General features: G+C 42.8%; 1 long non-coding RNA gene across 1 annotated transcript; it reads right to left on the bottom strand.

The window, feature by feature from the left end:
* Window positions 1-18,191: 18,191 nt before the first annotated feature.
* On the bottom strand, window positions 18,192-22,638 carry LOC121396963. Its single transcript, XR_005963281.1, has 3 exons — window positions 22,573-22,638; window positions 19,508-19,619; window positions 18,192-18,954 (listed from the first exon to the last, which is right to left on the bottom strand). It is a non-coding gene; the product is annotated as an uncharacterized LOC121396963 (long non-coding RNA).
* Between the last annotated feature and the right edge of the window lie 354 nt (window positions 22,639-22,992).

Below are 22,992 nucleotides of genomic sequence, written 5' to 3'. Positions count from 1 at the left end.
AGATACACAGGAGTGCGGTGGTGAGAATTTTCTTATCCTATCCCTAAAGGCACCATTCAGATATGTCCAACCTGCCAGACACCCTACAGACTCCACACAAAGCCTAGACTACAGCCCTGAAAGTCCCGAAGCACCCATGGTCGCTTCTATCAACCCACCTTCCACTTTGGGCTAATTCTCTGCTTCTCCATCTATACAAACTACAAGACTTCTTCACCTATTGGCCAAGGCTGGGTCTTAAAAAAACCTCTCTGACCTAATGCCTGGAGAGTCCCAGTTCCTGACACACCAAGATTTGCAAGGGAAAGCTCCCGGCCAGCAGATACAGCTTTATAGACACCTCCAACTCAGGCACGCCTTTCAAGCATAATTCCACACCCTCTCTCCTAAGATGACCACAATAGCCCTAGAGCAGTGATCACCAACCAGTAGCTCGTGAGCGACATCTTGCTCTCCAACCCCTTGGCTGTTGCTCCTAGTGGCCTCAAAGCAAGTGATTATTTTTGAATTCCAGGCTTGGAGGCAAGTTTTGGTTGTATAAAAACCAGGAGGACTGCCAAACAGAGCCTCAATGTAGGTTGACAATCCACACGTAGCTTCCAAATGGCCAATCACAGCACTTATTTGGCACCCAATAACATTTTTGATGCTAGTGTTGCTCCCCAACTCCTTTTACTTCTGAATATTGCTCACGGCTTCAAAAGGTTGGGGATCCCTGCTCTAGAAGATACCCTCTACTCCCCTCCCCAGCCAAACTTTTATCTAAACTATATAGAGATATCCTGGGAACAATCAAACCAACCTTTGACCAAGCTTACCACCTTTGGGTACAGGCCATCCTAGGACTCGGCTATGCACAATGGGAGGAAACTACAGATAACACCTACAATTTCTTAATCTCTGTAAAAGACTTTTACAATACAAGCTTCTTCACCAAACCTACACAACACATCTAAAGAAATTTGGTAGGAGGCAGGATGACTTTTGCCCACGATGCAAATCTCCTGGTGACAACGTTATTCATTTGGCCTGGTCCAGTCAACCCCTATACAAAAATTCTGGTCTAAAATAGTGGAGACCTTGGTGAACGAACTGGGTATGCCATGGTCAGTGGACCCAGTAGTTTGTTTGCTAGGGGTAATAGATACTACTACCAATGCAGCAAGATTCCGGCAACGTAGGCTCATGTTCTTTGCTGAGAAAGCAGTGATTATGCAGTGGATTAGGGGAACCCTCCGCTCCCTAAGCTGGAGATGGTTGGTAGACAAAGCCCTTCCCCTCATAAAACTAACCTATGAAACGAGGGGAACACATGATAAGTTTGACAAGATTTGGGGAGACTGGTGTGATCAGGCTAGCTAACTTATCCACTTAAACCTGATGAAACCTGCTCTACACCACTATCATCACATACATACATACCAACAAGTGTAACGTTGAGCACTTGTATTCTCCTGTTTGTGTTGCCTGCACTTTACCTGCCACTAATCCACTGACACCCATCAGACACTGTATTGTATTTGTTTGTGTGTCATCAAAATAAATCAAATTTACCTATAAAAATGGTGATGAGATAAAAACGAAACAGCCGTGAGTTTGGGGAGAGCCAACACAAAAGTGAAGCACAAAGCCAGCGGTCTTTCCCAGGCCGTCTCACCTTCATAGGGCCCAGTGATGGGACAGATACCCCTATGGATCTATGAAGATCTGACACCAGCCCCTTCAGTTATTTAGTCAGCACTCACCCACTTTTTAACCTCTTAATGATTCTGGATTCTGGATTTCACACAATGTTCCAATATACGACACAGCTCCAGTCAGGAAAATAATTCAAAAAGCCTTTATTTACACATGGCTTCAGGATCTACAACAGACATGACGTTTCGGGCTCACCTGTAGTCCTTTTTCAAATTACTGATGCATGCATGTGGCTACAATTTATACTCATTGTCACAGCGCCATCTCCTGGCTACATTGTTTCAATGCTCCAACAAAAAATTTTTTTAAATTTTTAACATAGTCTCACTTATCTTTCTCTGTAACTTTTAGACTTATCTGTCTGACTTAAACTTCAAAGTCTTTGTACATCTGGATATATTGGTGATCCTTACAGATCAGTCCATATTCTGAAAAATATAAAATTACAAATGTTAAAATTACAATTGGATAAAAACTATTCTATCATCAACTTTTTTTGAAGTATAAATAGTAAAAATAGGATGTAAATCATATTCACGGTTAAGGCCATGGGGTTCTAAGGTTTCAAGTGTACGAATCCATTTCGCTTCTTTCTTTAGTAATTCTTTTATCCTGTTCCCTCCCCTGCGGGGTATAGGGACTTGATCAATCACTTGAAATTTTAATTGATGAACCCCATGGGCCTTATCCGTAAAATGAGCTGAGACTGCCTGATCTAATTTCTTTAATTTAATTGCCGACTTGTGTTCTCTTATTCTTTCTTTAACCATCCTTGTGGTTTGGCCCACATATAACAAGCCGCATGGGCATTTGATAACATAAATTACAAATGTAGATGCACATGTAAAGTAACCATTGATTTTTATGGGGTTTCCCTTTCGCGGGTGATACATAGTGTCCCCCCTCTGACAATTGGAGCAACAATTACAAGAAAGACATGGAAATAATCCATTCTTTTTAGGCCTCAAGAATTGTTGTTTATTACCTATGCTGCCCACATCTGATCTGACTAGCTGAGACCCCAAAGTTTAGTTCCTTTTATACGACATTACTGGGGGCTGTCTAAAGCTCTCTATTTCCGGTAACCCATCCTTCAGTACTCCCCAGTGTCTCCTTATAATTTTTGCAACATCTCCACTAACGGAAGTAAATTTGGTTACAAAGGGGATACGTTTTATCTTCTCTTTTTGTGGTTTTTGTAAACTTCCCTCTTGTGACTCCACTACTGCTCTTTGTTGCTCCAAGAGGGGTTTTGGATACCCCCTTTGTAGGAACCTTTCCTCCATATTGTCTAATTGCTTAGACCGCCTCTTATCATCCGTTACTATCCTTTTCACCCTTAAAAACTGGGACTTAGGTAATGACTTACGTGTTTGAATAGGGTGAAACGACTTATAATGTAAAATGGTGTTTTTATCAGTTGCTTTTATGTACAAATCTGTCACTAACTCACTCCCCTCTTTGATCACCAAGGTATCTAGAAAGGACACTTTGTGCGCATCAGCATGGATAGTAAATTTTATATTAGGTAAAGCAGAGTTCATATATTCATGAAAGCCCTGTAAGGACTCCTGTGGCCCCGTCCACACCGCAAACACATCATCGATAAAGCGCAACCAAATTAAGCAATATTTTTGGAAATTTTTGTTTCTATAGATGTATCTCATTTCAAAACTATTCATATAGATGTTTGCGTAGGACGGGGCCACATTAGAGCCCATTGCCGTTCCACGGATTTGCATATAGAATTTGTCCTGAAAAAGGAAATAATTGTTGTATAACACAATCTCCAAACATTTCAACATGAAGTTTTTTTGAGCCCCATCCATAGATTCGTCGAATTCAAGTTCAGAGCGGACCGCCTCTACACCCCCATCATGTGGGATGGAGGTGTAGAGGCTTTCCACATCGAATGTTACCAAAATTGCATCATTTGGAATTTTTTGTAAATGCCTTAGTTTTGACAAAAAATGACTAGTGTCCTTCAGGAATGATTTATGTTTAAACACATATTCCCTTATAATATTATCTGTAAAGATAGATAATGGTGAAAGTATCGAATCAATACATGATACAATTGGGCACCCAATTGTGTGCCATACTCTGCCTGCCCTATGCTCCCTGTGTGCCATACTCTGCCCCCTATGCTCCCTGTGTGTGCCATACTCTGCCCCCTATGTGTGCCATACTCTGCCCCTATGCTCCCTGTGTGTGCCATACTCTGCCCCCTATGCTCCCTGTGTGCGCGCGCCATACTCTGCCCGCCCTATGCTCCCTGTGTGTGCCATACTCTGCCTGCCCTATGCTCCCTGTGTGTGCGCAATGTTAATTTGCTTAACCGCCATATTTCTGATTAAAATGCCCCAAAATATAATAGAATTTCTACAGAGATATCACTTGCTAATGTAAAAACCTGTGGCATGAGTTTAACGTTATTTTGTTTGGTTTGCAGACAGCCCTCGCAACCACCAAGCGGCCACCAACACCACCGGCAGTTTCCTCGGTACCAAGTACCGATGCACCTCTGTGTAGGTTATCTTCATGACACAGAGGTGAGTGAGCCATTCGCAATTCCACCAGCACTGCCTCCACTCTAATCCACCATAATTCCACACGTGGTGCACCCCCCTTATAACTAAAATATGGTCCCATAGACAGGAGCACCCTTAAGCCACTTGGTAGACCCTGCATTCCACTCCATCCCTAGGGCTGTAGAAGCTGGGTCTACAGTCTGCCTGCGGTCCAATGGAATGGAATGGAATGTAGTGTTCACCTAGCAGCTTAATGGTGCTCATGTGTATGCTGCCATATTCCCCTCTGTTTCAACTTCCTCCACCGTAATTCCAACAGCGGTGCCCCCATTTACACCTAAAATATGGTTCCATAGACAGGAGCACCCTTAAGCTGCTCGGTAGACTCTGCATTTCTTTTCATTCCATCCCACAGTCTGCAAAGCCGGGTCTGCAGGCTGCCTCGGGTCCAATAGAATGAAAGGAATGCAGTATTTACCTAGCAGCTTAATGGTGCTCATGTGTATGCTACCATATTCCCTCTGTTTCAATTCCCTCCACCGTAATTCCACCAGCGGTGCCCCTTCTTTTACCCAAAATATGGTTCCATAGACAGGAGCACCTTTAAGCTACTCGGTAGACCCTGCATTCCTTTTCACTCCATCCCTCAAGACTGCAGAGGCCGGGTCTGTAGGCTACTTGTGGTCAAATGGAATGGAGAGGAATGCAGCGTTCACCTGGCAGCTTAATAGCGCTAATGTATATGCTGCCATATTCCCTTCTGCTTCCCTCACCCTGCTTCCCTTGCTTTAATTTGGCGCATTGATCCTGGGAGCAAATCCGATCGCCGTTAAGGGGTCAGGAAGGAATTTTTCCCTCTAGTGAAGCTTGCTAGAGGGTTTTTGCCTTCCTCAGGATCAAATAGGTACTGGTCACATTTGGGAGGGGTAACATATAGATGGGGTGGGGGATGTGAGAATGGAATGAATAAGCAGAGAAAAAACAAAGAAAAGTTAAAGAAGAATGAAAGTGAAATTTACCTATGTTCTTGTTTTATAAGAAACCCTGCTTTCCATGGTATATGTCAGTGTGATTCCTTACACCCCACCCAGCACTTCAGTACCTGTCAGTGACACATGCCAGTCCTCCTGTGGTTACAGCTGCTCCACCAAGCATTCTTACACTGGGCTAACGGGTTGCAGGTTCAGTTTCTAATGGTCATTCTTCAGAATCTCCCACCATTCCCCATCATGGAATGTAGCCTGTATAATCATGTACCCACTGGCACATACAGACATAACAAAAAAGCTGGAGGGAAAGATACAAATATATATAATATATAATTTAGTTTAACGTGATACTGACGCTCAAATGTATCATAGTAAGAACAAATCCTTCTAAAAGGGAAGTAAAAACACAAGACAAATTAAAAAAAATTAATAGATAATAAAAGGCAGTGTCCAATAATGGTGGCTTGCACTTGTTCTTTGCACGCTGCCTTCCACTTAATAAATGAACCCTAGGTCTTACTGACACATGTAAGTACTATATAGGCCAGACCATGTGTACTCAAAAGGTGAACAACCACATCTGTATACATACATTGGTGAACAGGACCCCTACTGAAAGGTGAAGACATTGGTGGCCAAGGGAAAAAGAAACATTGGGGTTCAGTGGAACTTACCTCCAAAGTTCAGCAGCAAGTCTTCTTCACCCCCCTCCAGTGGCTTCTTATCCGGCGGCTCCTTCCTCCTCCAGCAGCAGCAGCAGAGTCAGCATCAGCAGCAGATTCTTCTTCCCCGGGCCCCCTTGTAAGTTGAAATCCACTAGGCCTAGGAAGACTGTGCCCCAATGATGGTGGCCCTGTGCAGAATGAGAGAGAGAAAGAGAGAGTGAGAGAGAGAGCCCTCTGCCTCTTGCTGAACAACAACTCCCAGAAGGAAGTGAAGTCCAGGTGGGAGTCACTGGGAAATCAGAATAAATGACATTACACTGCATTCAGCCCGACAGCGGCAATCTGGTGGGTTAACTCGGTGCAACAGCCACAGGTAGCCATGTGCACACTTACTGCACTGTAATGCTCACTCACTCACACTCTATCTCTCACACGTGCAGACAAACAAGTAGAATTAAGGTCTCACCCACATAGCACCATTTTGTTTGGCGGGTAGTTGCTTCCATACATACCACCATATTACTTGGGTATAATCTCCTATAACCCCTCTGCTCTGATCAAACCATGTAGGATGTAGTAGATCCTTCTCCGCTGGTGCAGTAGGTAGAAAATCAGTAAAGCAGAGTAAGTCAGGGCACTGAGGTTGGCAGAATATCATATCACTGGGTTGCCCAAGCGCTGAATCGGAGTCTAGTGGAGAGGTGGGAAAAGATAAGTGGTACTGACTCCCCTCTGTGCTCCTCCATGTTCCACACCAGGCTTTGGTGGTAACTGTTCAAAGCTTTCTCTCCAAACACTTACAGCTTGTGGAAATTTAATCAGATTCTCCTTCTCGAGTTAAACTCTAAACTGCAAGGAATGAAATACAGTCCCACTTTCACTTTACCGTCCTTCTCAATCCTCCAGTTATTGACATCTTTGTATGGGGAGCAGGTGACCTGTTGCTGGTGGGAGCTCCCACGCCCCCTTTATATCTGCACAAAGAGAAGATCTATGTAAGCCTGCAGTCCAGTCACATTTAAAAAGGGAAAGTATTACTAACATTACAGTGGTTTAGCAAATCTGGGTCATATATAATGCCTTGCAAGTGAGAACAGGAGGATACAATGAGGTTTTTCACGGAGTTTAGTTGCAAGGACCCCTCAAACGGATGGCAGAATAGATTTTCAATGTGCTCTTAAATTCGGCTGCCTGGATAAATACTCACCTCACAGGGTACGTGTGTTTGTGTGCGAGCGAAGCCAGCAGGGGACTGGTTTGCCAAGAGTGTTCCTGAGAGTAATCTGAGAGCTATAATAAACCTTGAATGAGGGTCTCACAACAAGGGGCCCAGGTTCACCACCCTGAGCCCTCAGCAGAGGGAGGGGACAAACCAAAAAATACAACGGAGCAGGCACTCAAATAAAGGCAATCTTCCACCAGGTTGTTTAAGCAAAGTAAAAAAAAATGTATTGCGTCCTCAGCCTTAATCATTTCGTGTTACAAACACGTCATAGGCTATAGCCTATGACTAAGTGTTGTAACACGAATCCTGCTGATTGGCTCCTATGGGTTATTGCTCCTGGGAAAGCTTAGTATTATTACATAACCCCATTTATCGTTCATATTAAGGTCCCTCTATTCTGAAATTATATCTTTCAGTTTTAGGTCCCTCTATCCGGACACGATACCTTTTAGTTATAGTCAGGGCTTAAACTTGAGGTAGATAGGTAGGTACATGTTCAAAAGTCTTCTGCCTACCCCTAGTCCAGGTGGTTCATTCCCCCTGTTGCTCTCCCCCCTACCTGTCTCTCCCCCCTACGTGCCCTTCCCTTCCACTTCATTACTCTCCAATCCATTCCCTTCTTATGCTTTGCTCACACAGGGGGTTGGAGAGTAGCCATCTGGGTGCCTAGGAAACATTGTTGACTTGGTCCTACCCTGGATCTAGGTCCCTCTATCATGAAACGAATGTCAGAATAAAAAAAGTCTAGAACAGAAAGATAACACACCATGAGAGAGACATGCCTAAAAAAAAAAATAGAAAATCCTGCAAGCATATAAATAAGCTGATTCAACCGAGCATTGGAGTACGTATGTTGGACAAAGTCTGATCACCAATGAGCTGCCAGTAATGCACAGCAGCAACCCCCAAAATAAGCAAGTATGAGAAAAGGCCCAAATACTTCACTCTAGAAGAAACAGGAACAATTTAGAGATAAAGAATGGGGAGAGAGAATAATAAGCAGAGGTACAGGTGCATGAGACCCCAGTAAGGGCTCTTACCTGCGTTCTGGTTTCATGTGTTCAGCTGCAGGGGAGCGCAGGAGTAGACGCACTGAATTCCTTTCAATATGGCTGTGCTCACACAAATGCATGTAAACGCCAAACGCAGGTTGGGATGCAGCATGTTGCATTTTACCTGCATTCGGTGCTTACATGCGTCTGTGTGAGCACAGCCACATTGAAAACAATTCAGTGCGTCTACTCCTGTGCTCCCCTGTGGCTGAACGCATGAAACTGGAACGCATGGGAGCGCAGCTAAAAACGCTCATCTATAAGAGCCCTAAGAAGCAGCCAGAACCAGCAGGATAGTGTAGGTGAGACGATAGAACAAGTCATTAACTAGATGGTCTCTTCCCTCCTACTGCTTCTACTTTCTCCCTCCTACCCGCACTTCTGTCCAGCTGCCACTCCCCTGCTCTGCTGGCACCCATGAACTAGCAGGATGGGAAAGCCTGGAGGATGAAGAGGAGGATGAAGAAGATGAGCACCGACTCCAGCAGCATCAAGTGGAGTGATCAGAGCATTCTCTGGCAACAAAATGGCTTTATCACTTTGCTATAATGCCCACTGTCCTGCACACAGGGCTCAACTACTAATCAGCTGGGTTTTATATACTGCACTGACCTTGTACAGAACAGGACGAGGGATAAATACGTGTGGCCCTAATAAGGGACTGGAGACATGCAGCCCCTCAGTATATTCCTATATACACCTATATACTGTGTATTTGTTACTGGATCACTGGCTAAAATAATAGAAATGCAAGTTATACACTAAATGGCAGTGTTTTGGGAGTTTCCTTAAATGAGAAGGATCTTGGGGTTTTTGTAGATAACAAGTTGTCTAATTCTGGGCAGTGTCATTCTGTGGCCACTAAAGCAAATACAGTTCTGTCTTGCATAAAAAAGGGATGAAAACATAATTCTGCCTCTTTATAGGTCCTTGGTGAGGCCTCATCTGGAGTATGCAGTGCAGTTTTGGACTCCAGTCCTTAAGAGGGATATAAATGAGCTGGAGAGAGTGCAGAGACTAAGTGCAACTAAACTGGTTAGAGGGACGGAAGACTAAAATTATGAGGGGAGACTGTCAAGGTTGGGGTTGTTTCTCTGCAAAAAAAGCGCTTGCGAGGGGACATGATTAGACTTTACAAGTACATTAGAGGACATTATAGACAAATGGCAGGGGACCTTTTTACCCATAAAGTGGATCACCGTACCAGAGGCCCCCCTTCAGACTAGAAGAAAAGAACTTTCATTTGAAGCAACGTAGGGGGTTCTTCACAGTCAGGACAGTGAGGTTGTGGAATGCACTGCCGGGTGATGTTGTGATGCTGATTCAGTTAATGACTATAAGAGGGACTTGGATGATTTCTTGGACAGACATAATATCAAAGGCTATTGTGATACTTAATGCTATAGTTAGTATAGATATGGGTATATATAATTTATGTGCAGGTATGGAGGGGTGTGTGTATGGATGCTAGGTTTTCATTTGGAGGAGTTGAACTTGATGGACTTTGTCTTTTTTCAACCCGATTTAACTTCATAACTATGTAACTTGGGTAACTACATGCAAACTTACCAAACATACGGGCACATTACTCCTGTACTCTGCGCAGCACAGAGAGAAATACAGAGCAAATAATTATACAGCTTCATATAAGGCAGAGGTGACAGTTGGAAAGCTAGTGCCACCCACTCAGGAACTCACCAGCTCCAGTCCTGTTCCACATGAAGTTACCATCAATATTCCAGAGGTAACCTGCCAAATGACAGAAAATAAGGCACAATACAGGGAGCACTGAGATGCCAGGCTGTATATTGGTATATACCCCCCCCCCTGCACCACCACTTTTGCTTTAGACTGGGGCTCTCATACTGCAGACTCCCCCAAATTATCTACCTCCCAGAGCAAGCCGCATGTGTCTGAGGGCTGTCCCACTGTCATACAGAAATAATATTCTTTTCATATAGAGGGATATAAACTTTCGCCTAATAGACTTCACCAAACCTATGGGACAGGGAGGCAGCAAATTACTGAGTGTCAGGACACACAGACCCTTTAAAATTACACAGACAGACATCCTTACACAACAGCCTGGGGGATACAACAGTCTCCAGAGGCAGCTCCCTAGTCCCAGGAATGTAAGAGCCAGACTAAATGAAGGTCTATGGTGATCACTAACAGAGATTTCATAGACACGGCCATCCTGCGGGTACATGTGCCAGGGGGTAGGAATGGAGGGGCAGCGGTGGGGTAAATAAATAAGTACAGAGAGACCACGGGGAATACAGGAAGAAAAACGGGGAGAGTAAGGAATATAGAGATGCTACATCTTGCAAGAAAAGATGGAAAAGGCAGTGTTGTTGGACCTGACTCCAAAATTCTCTGTTTATAACTACTGAGCTGTATAGATTATATAAATAATGTACCCCCTACTGTAAATAATAAGGATACTAAAAGTTACTAAGGGGTTATTTGACCATATAAAGGCACAAGGCTACAGACTGAGTTATACAGGGAACTCTTGGTATCACTCGTGTATTATAAAGGATAATGTACCCCCTACTGTAAATGATAAGGATATAGTCAACAAGAGGTTCTGTGAACATATAAAGGAACAAGAAAAAAGGCTGAGTTATACAAGGAACTCTAAGTATCACTTATGACTATGTATTATAAGGGATAATATAACCCCTACTGTAAATGATAAGGATATGAGAAGTCATTGAGGGGTTCTATGACCATATAAAGACACAAGACTGCAGGCTGAGTTATACAGGAAACTCTGAGCATCACTCATGTATTAAAAGGTAAATTGAACCCACTACTGTAAATGATAAGGATGTTAAAAGTCACTGAGGGGTTATGTGACCATATAGACACAAGGCTGCAGGCTGAGTTATACAAGGAACTCTGAGTATCACTTGTATTTTATAAGGGATAATGTACCCCCTACTGTAAATGATAAGGATATTAGAAGTCATTGAGGGGATTTCTGACCATAAAGACACAAGGCTGCAGGCTTAATTATACAGGGAACTCTGAATATCACTCATTTATTATAACGGTAAATGTACCCTACTGTAAATGATAAGGATATTAGAAATAACTGAGGGGTTATGTGACCATATAAAGGCACAAGGCTGCAGGCTGAGTTATACAGGGAACTCTGAGTATCATTCATGTACCCCCCACCGTAAATGATATGGATATTAGAAGTCACTGAGGGGGGTTATGTGACCATATAAAGGCACAAGGCTACCCGCTGAGTTAATAAAATACATGATACCTTTTAGTTATAGGCATGGCTGAAACTAGGTAGGTAGGTAGGTAGGTACTTGTTCAAAAGTCTTCTGTCTACCCCTATATAAAGGTACTGGGAGAGTCCCTGAATAGAACAGTATTCGGCACTGGGGGTGGGACACACAAAGCGTATTCTATACAGTAACACACAACACAATGTAACACATACCTGCTCGCTGCCATGCTCTTCCAGATTGATTAGTTCTGTCTGAAAAGAGCAGCAACTCGGTTATCACCTTTTACTAAACCCCACCATTGATGTCCGAGACTTCATAACATGCAGGGTGGGACAGAGATTGGGGTTTCTGCTCTGTGCAACACTGTAATGAGACTTGGAAAACATTTTCTATATTATATATGAGTTTATGAACTGACCATTCATTTATATCCCCTGTTCCAGCAGCCTGAGCCATGAAAAGCTTTTAGCTAGAGGTGACATTGGTACAGAGCTGTCATGTGACTAGTGGGAGGCGGGACATGGCCTACAAGCCTTGCTATAGTTGTGGCCCTTTTACCAACTCTATTGTGTAGCGAGTTTTGTTTCTGAAGTAGCATAGTCTTCCACAATGTATCTTTTCATTTTTAAGCCACTGCCTGGTTGCTAGGGGAATTTGGACCCTAGCAACAAGTTAGCTACTAAAAATCCAAACTGGAAAGCTGATGAACTAAAATCTCCATACATTCAAAGGAGTTGTTCACTTTTAAAATTAACTTTTAGTATGATGTAGAGACTGATATTCTGAGTTATTTAGCAGCTCTCCAGTTTGCAACTTCAGAAAGCTGGTTGCTAGGGTTCAATTTACCATAGAAACCATGCCTTGACTTGAATAAGGGACTGAAATATGAAAAGGAGAGAGTGTGAATAGAAAGAGGAGTAATACAAAGTAGTGTAGCAAATGCTCTATTCTAGGTAGCCTGGCAAGGTGTGGGTTCATTTAACAGCCTGGTACCAAATAAAGATGTCTCACTTGTATTTATAATGAGACTGAATGCAGAACTGTCTGTTTTACTAAAATGTCTAAATGAGAATAAAAAAGAGCAAATAGAAAGAATGTCAGTAATGAAGGACAGTTATTAAGCCTGTGGTGCAGCACATATAAGTGACATTTGTGCTTGTTGTGTAGACTTTGTGTTGGTGCCACTTATCTGTAATCCCTGCTGTTGTCTCCATGAATTCCACGACACACAATGTGTAATCACTTAGTGGATATCCACGTTCCCAGGGAGTGCAGTATCCGCTCTGTCGTCCTGGCTCTCTTTTTGTGTAGAACTGGGCCACTAGCGAAGCCGAGGTCGCTGACCCTAACGGACACTGGAACCTGGGGCTCTAACCTACTCTGCACAGAGAAGGCACCTGACTAATGAACCTTCTGCTTCTTATAGAACAATTCCCTGAGTCCCTAACTGGGCCCTAGATCTGCACCAGCTACAGTGAGGCCTATTGGAACTGGAACCTGAGGGGCCTCAATTGCAGAGAGAGTGAAATCCTTCCCTGACTGACACTCACTGACACACTAAGTGGAACTGGCAGTTGCTGCAGCCTCTCCTGCACTTTCCCAACTTTACATCACAGGGGATCCAGCATGCTCTCTCCTGGCCTTGTTGCCTTCACTTCCTATTTCCCAACATGCTCTCTCCTGGCCTTGTTGCCTTCACTTCCTATTTCCCAGAATCCCTCACACAGTCACATGGCATCAGCCTTGCTGTTTCCGGGTTGCCTAACACTGCCATCTGCTGGCTGGAGGTGACTTTTGCATCGTCCTTATTTATCTGCCTATTACAGCAGCAATAACAAGAAATGTGCAGCCTTACAGAGCATGTTTTGTTTTTAGTTTGGGTCAGTGATCCCCATTTGTAAGCTGGAATGAAGAAGAGGCAAGGAATTTAAAAAATATATAACATAAACAATGAAGACCAACTGAAAAGTTGCTTAGAACTAACCATTCTATAACACATTAAAAGTTAACTTAAAGGTGAACCACCCAAGTTGTAGGGGCACATACTATTCCTAAAGCTGGCCATAGACGCAAAGATCCGCTCGTTTGGCAACATCGCCAAACGAGCCAAACTGTCCCCGATATGCCACTAACGGGCATGGCTATATCAGGGGTAATCTGAACATTCGGCCCCATGGCCGAACGATCAGATTACGATGAGAGCGCTATGGGCTCCAGCGGGACGGTCGGGGCAAAATCAAACCTGTCCGATCGACCGATCTCTGCCGGACGAAAAATGACGGGACTCTCCACACACGGTCCGAAAATCGTACAAATCCTCGATTCGTACGATAGAATCTTTGCGTCTATGGCCAGCTTTAGGCTGCACTGCTCCCTTCAACTGTGGGACTGTGAGAGCACTCAGTCTTGGGCTGTCCCAAAATCCCCCCAGACCTCTTTGTATTGCACCCAGCCTCCAATAATGCTTGTGGGGCCCACAAGAGCCAGGACCCACTGGGTGTTTTTCAGTTTTTGGCCGAGTCTGACCCTGTCTAGTAAGTCACAAGGTCCAATCTGATAGGTGCATTACAATGTCCCTTTAAGAAGATAAAAATATATACAAATACATAACTAGCAGCACCAAGCAAGTTACAGCTCTGATTAAGCTTAACATAAATACACTTGTACATTGCATATATACACAGCCAGACTAAGATCGTTACGTTGGGAAAGGAGGTGGCCAGTCACATGCCAGTATTTCCCAGCACTCTCCTCTTGGACCGGCTGCAGGGGGAAAATGCAAGGAATGGGGGTTCAGACTAAGAGTCATAAGGTAATAAATCCCCATGCTACTGGTGACACTCACATAAATACGGCTTCATCTGTACACAATCACATGACAGTAATCCGAAATATTTACAGTATAAACTAAAGGACCTTACGGGCGCCTGATCTTGGGGACATGCGGGATACAAAATGATATTGCACCTTGCAGGGTGCAAAATATCAAATACATATACATAAGTTCCAGTGTTTTGGGGGGCATACGAAAGGGGGGAGAGGGGTAAACAGTTGGGGCTAAAGAGTCTGAGATCTGTGCTGGACCAAGTCGGCCTGGCCGACCACGTTGCCCCCCACCATGCGCAGAGGAACGCACACTTGGATTCGGAAGGAACTGCTGCTACGGCTTCCAAACACAACAGGCCGAACTAGAGGAAGGCATCAGAAGAGGTACATGCCCGGCGCCCCTCTAACTTTGTGCCCTAGACGAGTGCCTCTTCTGCCTACCCCTAGTTCCGGCCCTGTCTGAGATACAGTAGGACTGTGGCAATGGGACCTTATTCTAAATGCAAAGTCATGCCTCCCCACCCCCCAAAAATTAAAACACTGGCTAGAATTCTTGACCGAATTCTGGTTGAAATGATGTAACAGCTGGTAAAAATGATGTCGCACTGATGGTGACAACTGAGATAGTGATAAGGATCGGGTAAGGGTTGTTGGAAAAGAATGTCCCTAATGCTATGATTGAGCTACGACTCCCATCAGCCTATGTTTGAAGGTGATAGCAGTTATAAGTATATTCTAAGTAATATAACAATTGGAATCTTGCCATTTGGTTAAGAAATAAATGCAGGGAGATCTACAGCCAGTTACATATTCTAAGGTTGGCCATAACCACTACAGATCTAACTACTGCCTATATCAACACTTTTGATTGTTTAGTGAACAGACCCCTCTGCAGCCGGGATAGTCAATTTGTGCACAGGTCACAATCATACAGTAAATGATCTTAATGGGTGAGCGCTGGCACTAGACACACTGGATCATCTGCCCCATGAAAAAAGACACAATTGGACCTGTCCATAAAGCAATGTTGCCTACAGTTGTCAATCTGCCTTACAGAATCGGCCGTGCTCATACGGGTCACTAAAAAGCTTGTTACAAGTTCATTTTTTGGCCACTGTGGCTTCATACCAGTCTGACTTATGCACAATTGCTGTTGGGGGGCAATGGAGGGGATTGGGTCTCTCAGTGGCACCATCATGGAAAAGTAACCCAACAATCCAGAAGTTGAGTTCATGAAGTCTTTAAAACATGTGGACTGGCTGCCGAGTCCATCCAACAACAAAGGCCTCAAGTGGCCGACCAACAGAAATGGGGCAGATCAATAGAAAAACAGGATTTGGGGGGGGGGTGCCTAAAACATATAAAAGAGCTACCAGCCTAATAAGGGGAGCTAAAGGGAATCACCAATGAGAAAACGTAACCAAGATGCTGTCTGGCTTTATGTGAATTTAAAGAGAGAGGGGCATGGGGCAGAAAAAGTGTCGGACTGGTCCACCAGGATAATGCCTGGTTTGGGTAAGGCTTGGGACAGACTCTCTCGCAATCGTTGCTAGAAGCAGGTGAGAGGGCAGGAAGGGGGTACAGTATGGAAGGAAGGGGGTACAGTATGGAAGGAGGTGACAGCAGCACAGAAATTCACACTTCTGACTTGCCCAAGGCCACATTCAGCAACATGAGACTCTTACTGATAGGAGTGCTGTGCTCACATGGCCGTCTGCATGTTCTGTTTGCCATCTGTAAAATGGAAGCCTTTCATCTCCATCTGGGAGGACTGGGGGGGAAAAAGTTTGAACAATTGTTCTATAATATAATATGAAATCAATTTTCATGCTCTAGGAGTCACTGAGCTTCCAGGACAGTCTCCCTTTGTGCCAAATCCCAATGACAAGGTTACCTCTCAAGATCATGGATCATATGAGTGCACATGTTATCACCCCTGGACTGATACCTTCCAATTATTTGATCGTTTGGTGAATCCAACTTTATACCTCAATTGGTGGTAAAACAGTATTGGCCAACTGGTCTGGAGTGGGGAGCCTGGACTAACGATTGCCTAACGATTTATCTATTAAATGATCTATTATGTTTGATGCCTGTAAATGTACTTTAACTTTATTCATCTGCTGGTCATATGATTGGGTTTTACTGGGGGTGATGGTATCCAATTCATTTGTCAATTTTCTACCCAGATTGTAACAGCCAAGCTTTGCTCTAGTTTTAATAGGGCACAGTTATATTGGAATTATGGTGGGGGAAAAAAACATAGCAAGTTTTTGGACTTATTATTTTAGTAAAAAAAGCCTAAAATGTTTCATTTGTTCTGCAGTATAGCAGCTGTGTAACACTTCCCCTTCTTATAACTAGTGCATCAACAGCAATCATCTATCTGTAGGAATCCCAGATAGTTACCCCTAGAGGCTCTCTACTGCCTTGTTGCTAAAATACCTATTCAGGAACAGCTGACACAGGAGGGCATGTCTCACTCATCATTGCCGGTCTCCAGCAGTGAAATCAGGTATTTATAGCCTTGTTTATGATATTAGTACAAGGGGTGGGGTTCTGTTTATCCTCATTTCACCAATTTCAATTCAATGCTGCAGTTATATCACAGTAATTCATTTGGTGCCAACTTCTCACAGTCCCTGACAGCTGATAGCATGCATTTTGCTCCGGTATATATTTATATAAAGTGGGGGGTCACCAACTTTTTTTTTTTTTTTAACCATGAGCCATATTCAAATGTATAAAGAGTTTGGGAGCAACACAAGCATGAAAAAAGTTCCTGGGGGTGCCAAATAAGGGTTGTGATTGGCTATTTGGTATTCCTTATCTGGACTGGCGGCCTACAGGAGACTCTGTTTGTCCATAAACATGGTTTTTATGCAATTAGTTGAACAGAACTGGTAGGGAAATGTTTTGTAGTTCATGTTTGCCTACAGCGTAGGGCAATGATCCCCAACCTTCTTGCTTGTGTTGCTCTCCAACTTTTTTATATTTATATTTAAATGTGGCTCCTAATATTTTGGAGAACAGAGAACTCAGTAGCTACAGAACACTAGCTTGAGCATCCCTATTACTTATTTTGTAATGCAGATACACCAGCTTTACCCATGTAATTTGGGTGATAATGATCCAGTCTTTGGATCCTCTTCACCAGTGATCCCCAACCAGTAGATCATAACCAACAAGTTGCCCACCAACCTCTTGGATGTTGCTCTCAGTGGCCTCAGAGCAGGTGCTTCTTATTTAATTCCTGACTTGGAGACACGTTTTGGTTTCTTTAAAAACAGGTGTACTGCCAAACAGAGGCTTGGGGGGAAGCCACGGAAACAATATATTTTAACATAATATCAATGAAAGACAGACTAACTCAGTACAAAGCTTTCCACCAACTTTATACAACCCCGGTAAAACTCATGCCTATAGGGAAGAGAGATAATGATATATGCCCTAGATGTAAAAGTTCTGCGGCCAACTTTATACATATGCCCTGGACCTGTCCAGTAATACATACCTACTGGTCTCAGATAATGGAAACCCGAGCAACTACACTAGACTTTCCTCAGGAGCTATCTCCCACGGTATGTTTATTGGGGGTCATTGACTAATTTGTACACACTATCCATGCAAGGAAGAGATTTAGGGCATTATTGTATTACGCAAAGAAAAATATTATTATGCACTGGATGGAGCCCACCCCCACATGAGAGAATCCTGGATAAATTTAGTCCTCTGATTAAGCTCACACATGAAGCTAGAGGCACGGCCAGTAAATTTGATAGGATATGGAGCCCATGGTGGGACTCGGCCCCACCAATTAAGTAAAATGAGACACAACGTGTTAGTTCTCTAATATGTAAAGCACTTTATATATCAGGCTAACCAGTAAACTGGTTGTAATCACTTTGATGCAATGTAAATTAAAACCAGTGACACAAGTTTGTAAAAGAAATGTTTATTTTCTTAATGTTTATTGTTTATAAAACAAATTAAGTAATACCTTTAAAAAAACAAAGATCATTAGTTCCATGAAATGAAGTTAATATTAAATTTTTATTCTCACACTGGTTCCCAACAAATACACCATCTAGTCGGCATTACCTCTTGTCCCTCTCCCCCAAATAACTGGAGACCAGGCAGCGGCTAGCAGTCCTGGACTGGCAATCTGTGGGTTCTGGCAAATGCCAGAGGTGCTGCTGTTGCCATAGACAGGCACTATTTATTGGGCTGGTGAGGTGCTGTTTGGGCCTCTGTGTAGCTGAAATGCAAGGGCCTATTTTGAATCTCAGTCCAGACCCAGCAGACAAAGTTATTTATTAAACATAAAACTTAACACAAATGAACATATTAAACAACCACAAGTTTTATTGTATCAGTTTGTGCTACAACCAGTAAAAGAAGATAAAAGAATGGCACATATCCTCCAGGAAGGAGCACCCTGCCTCCTATCCGAGTCCCCATCAAAGTCTATCCAACTCCCCCAGGAGCCCAGGCCAAATGAATGAGGTGCAAGCGAGGGGGAGACACTGCTCCTGTGTAGCACTTGTGCCAAATACACACTAATTGCCGTCTATAATCTCAAAGAGTCCAAGAAGTGGGGTAAAGTGCAAAGGATTTGGCAGTTTAAATGGTTTTTGCTCATCTCACCTACACCTACCATAAGGGCAGCTCCATCTTTTCTTAAATCCAAAGTGAATCTCAATAAAGAAACTTCTCCCTGTGATTTGTTCATTTATAGAGAAATAAAGTCAGTTGAGTATATGATGTTAGCTGTTAATCATCCTATTTACCTAACTAGAGAGAGAGAGAGAGAGAGAGAGAGAGAGAGAGAGAGAGAGAGAGAGAGAGAGAGAGAGAGAGAAAGAGAAAGCAATCCCTTTAATGTGCTGCTGGAACTTTTATGAGCTATATATTTACAAAAAAATCATTGGTTGTATCAAGGGATGCAATAGCTCAGAGGTTGTTGATTTCCCTTGTGTGTGAGAGTTCTGAGTTTGATTCCTCTTGTAGCACTTGGGTAAATGATCCCTTTAAAGTGTTGTCAATAGAAAAGCTACATGATAACACTTAAAATAAGTTCCAATAGCATACGTCAGAGCTATGATAGATGGGGAGCTTTATCGCCCGCTGGAAATCTCCTCTCCCATGGGCAATACAGCACACCATAATTCATTTCTAAATGCCACACAGCATATTACAGAAAATAAAAGGGGACACATAGAATTTGAGCTCAGTAGCAGAATGAAGGGTACCACAGAGACTCTTCCTACCTTGTGGGGGAAATGAAGGGAATGCACAGCAGCAACACTAAAAACACTTCCACATACAGAAAGGTTGCGACAGCCGTCCACTGTAGACTCATGATGTCTCTGTTCCCAGAAGCTACAAGAGAAGAGAGCCAATAAGATCAGTCACAGGCTGCAGAATAAAGTGTACAAATTCCCCGCTGCTTGCACAAGAGTGACATGAGGACATAAAGAATGTTTGCTTAATTCAGCTTCCCAATGAGGACTCTTATCTGAATTTGGTTGTGAAATCAGAATCCTTAAGACTATGCCGGGCATGTAAAATAAGCATTAGTGCCAGCTTCTGCCAGAGAAGACACACATGCTGACAGTGCCAGTTTCCCCACCATAACTTCTATGTGCTAGGTTACACCTAACTTTGTATAGTAACCCCCCCATGCCACTATTTGCAGAGTGACTAGCTTAGTATGTAGTAACGAATGTGTTACATGTAATGAGTTACACTCTACTAGTGTAGATACTCAGTGAGCATGTTTGTATGGTTCTCAGAAACATGCGGCATTTGCTAATGCATTTTGGGATGAGGGATAAAAAGAATTTAAAATGGGAAGCCGAGAGGTGTATAAAGGCCAATCTATGCCACTATTTGCAGAGTTACTGGGGCATGGGAAAACGGGACTGGGGCAAGGGAAAACGGGACTGGGGCACAGCAGCAGGTATTTCTACTTGTTTAAGCTGAATCGCTGTGAGTAATTTAACTTACTTGCTGCTACTAGAGTATTAGGGAAGGGCAAGGAATTTTTGGGAAAGTGTGTCACCTGCTGTAGTGAATTTTTAACTGGGGCTACAATCTCCCCATGTATCATTGCCCTGATTGGTGTCATGCCTCTTTATACCGGTTTCTTTTTCTTTTTAATTTAGGCCCTCTTCTATTCATTTTCCAGTATCTCATTCAAGCAAATGCCTTGTTGTTACAGGAAACCATAGCAACCAGGTAGCTGCTTTAATTTCAAACTCAAGAGCTGCTGAGCAAAAAGCTTAAAATAATAATGAAAAAAAAAAAAAACACCACCACAAAAAATGAAGGCAATATTGTGTCACAATATTACCAAATTCACCATACTACGTTATTTTAAAGGTGAACTAACCCTTTAAGTGCAGCACATATCCAGAGGTTTTGCATACAGTGAAACTGGAATCTCATGCACAGAGCAGGTGCAAAACTGGAAGCACAACCTTTTTTAGTTTTTTTTTAAATTTTTTTATCAGCAAGTCTTGTACGGGGGGAATTTGCTAGGAGGGGTAGGCATACCTGGCTGTGTGTACGGAACATGTAAAGTTACGAGTTACAATACTACTCCATTGACAGCAGGCGACTACCCATCGAGACCAGCAACAATGAGCATTTGTTCAGAAAACAAAAACTAAAATACATGCAGAATTGCCTGGCCCTACATACAGTGTGCTGACACTTTTACTTGGAGCCACCAATTGGAAATAGGTTTTTATATGAGCATATATTTACCTAAACTCTAGTTATATGTCTGCCATTTGATACTCTGCATTATTATTCTATTATTATTCTATTATTATTAATAGAAGTAGTAGTAGTAGTAACACACATTTTGCAGCACTGTACAAGAGAGCAGAGCCCACTGTTCCACATATACACCCATTTATTGGGGTTCACACATCACAACAGTTGTATAATCACATAAACACTGATTTATTGGGGTTCACACATCACCACAGTTGTATAATCACAAACACACCCATTTATTGGGGTTCACACATCACAACAGTTGTATAAATCACATATATATCCATTTATTGGGGTTTACACATCACAAGAGTTGTATAATCACATAAACACTGATTTATTGGGGTTCACACATCACCACAGTTGTATAATCACAAACACACCCATTTATTGGGGTTCACACATCACAACAGTTGTATGATCACATACACACCCATTTATTTGGGTTCACACGTCACAAGAGTTGTATAATCACATATATACCCATTTATTGGGGTTCACACATCACAACAGTTGTATAATCACATACACACCCATTTATTGGGGTTCACGTGTCACCACAGTTGTATAATCACAAACACACCCATTTATTGGGGATTACACATCACAACAGTTGTATAATCACATATATATCCATTTATTGGGGTTTACACATCACAACAGTTGTATGATCACATACACACCAATTTATTGGGGTTCACACATCACAACAGTTGTATAATCACATACATATCCATTTATTGGGGTTCACACATCACAACAGTTGTATAATCACATACATATCCATTTATTGGGGTTCACACATCACAACAGTTGTATAATCACATACATATCCATTTATTGGGGTTCACACATCACAACAGTTGTATAATCACACATACATATCCATTTATTGGGGTTCACACATCACAACAGTTGTATAATCACATACATATCCATTTATTGGGGTTCACACGTCACATATTTATATTACTACCCTGCTAGGGCTCGTAGGAAGCCGGGCACAGAACGCACTACCACATGTACCTGGACTGCTAAAGCTTTGAACCTAATGTTAGCCAGTTGGTTATAATATACAGTATATATATATACAGTATATATATATATATATATATATATATATATATATATACACATATACATACACCAAAGGCCCAGTAATATACACCTACACAGTACCCTGACAGTGCCCTCAAGACTACTTTGCAATTTCACAAAAAAAGCTCTTACTGGTTCCCTTTATATCCCATATCTACAGTGTGCCTTTATATAGGAAAATGAACATATTACCAAGCTGGGCTAATAACCCATGGCAACCAATTTTTTTCCTATAGCAGGTGTCTGAAACATTAGTCTCTGATTGGTTGCTGTCTGTGGGTTATTGCCCTGGTGGAAGTGGCCAGAGTTTATAAACAAGCCCCAGTGAGGTGGAAATTGACATGTTGTCAGTATTACATTATGTTGCTTCTTCCCCTCATTGAGGATAATAACAAGATCAATGTAACCAGAGCCCACTGCCCCGTACAACCAGGCCACAGCCCATAAATACCTCACACTTCGTTCTGTTCTTCTTCCCACTTGTGAAAATGCAACACTCACTCACTCCTTCTCTAACGTAACTATAGCGTCCAATGAGACGGAGGCTTAATTTAACTATGGAAATGAAACCTGTTGTTATTTTAAACAAAGTTCATTGGCCCACGTTCTGTCACGATGGGCGTGGCTTGTCACTGACGCATGTTCCGTGTTAGGGATGACAGGAAGCGGAGGTGACAGCCACTGTACTGTATAAAACAAAGTTAACACGGTTGCCTTCAGTGTCAGCCCCGCTTTCCAAATCCGAGGGCCCATTCTCCCCATAAATTGACTGTAGTTCTTTCATTGCATGAGGTGCCATATTATATTAACCAGGAAGTGATTGCGAAAACAGCTTCCTAAGTTCAAACAGGGAGCAGCTTTTCAGTTGGTC

The sequence above is a fragment of the Xenopus laevis genome, chromosome 8L (genome assembly GCF_017654675.1).
Source record: "Xenopus laevis strain J_2021 chromosome 8L, Xenopus_laevis_v10.1, whole genome shotgun sequence".
Lineage (NCBI taxonomy): Eukaryota > Metazoa > Chordata > Amphibia > Anura > Pipidae > Xenopus > Xenopus laevis.
This window is presented reverse-complemented; position numbering and strand designations above follow the sequence as displayed.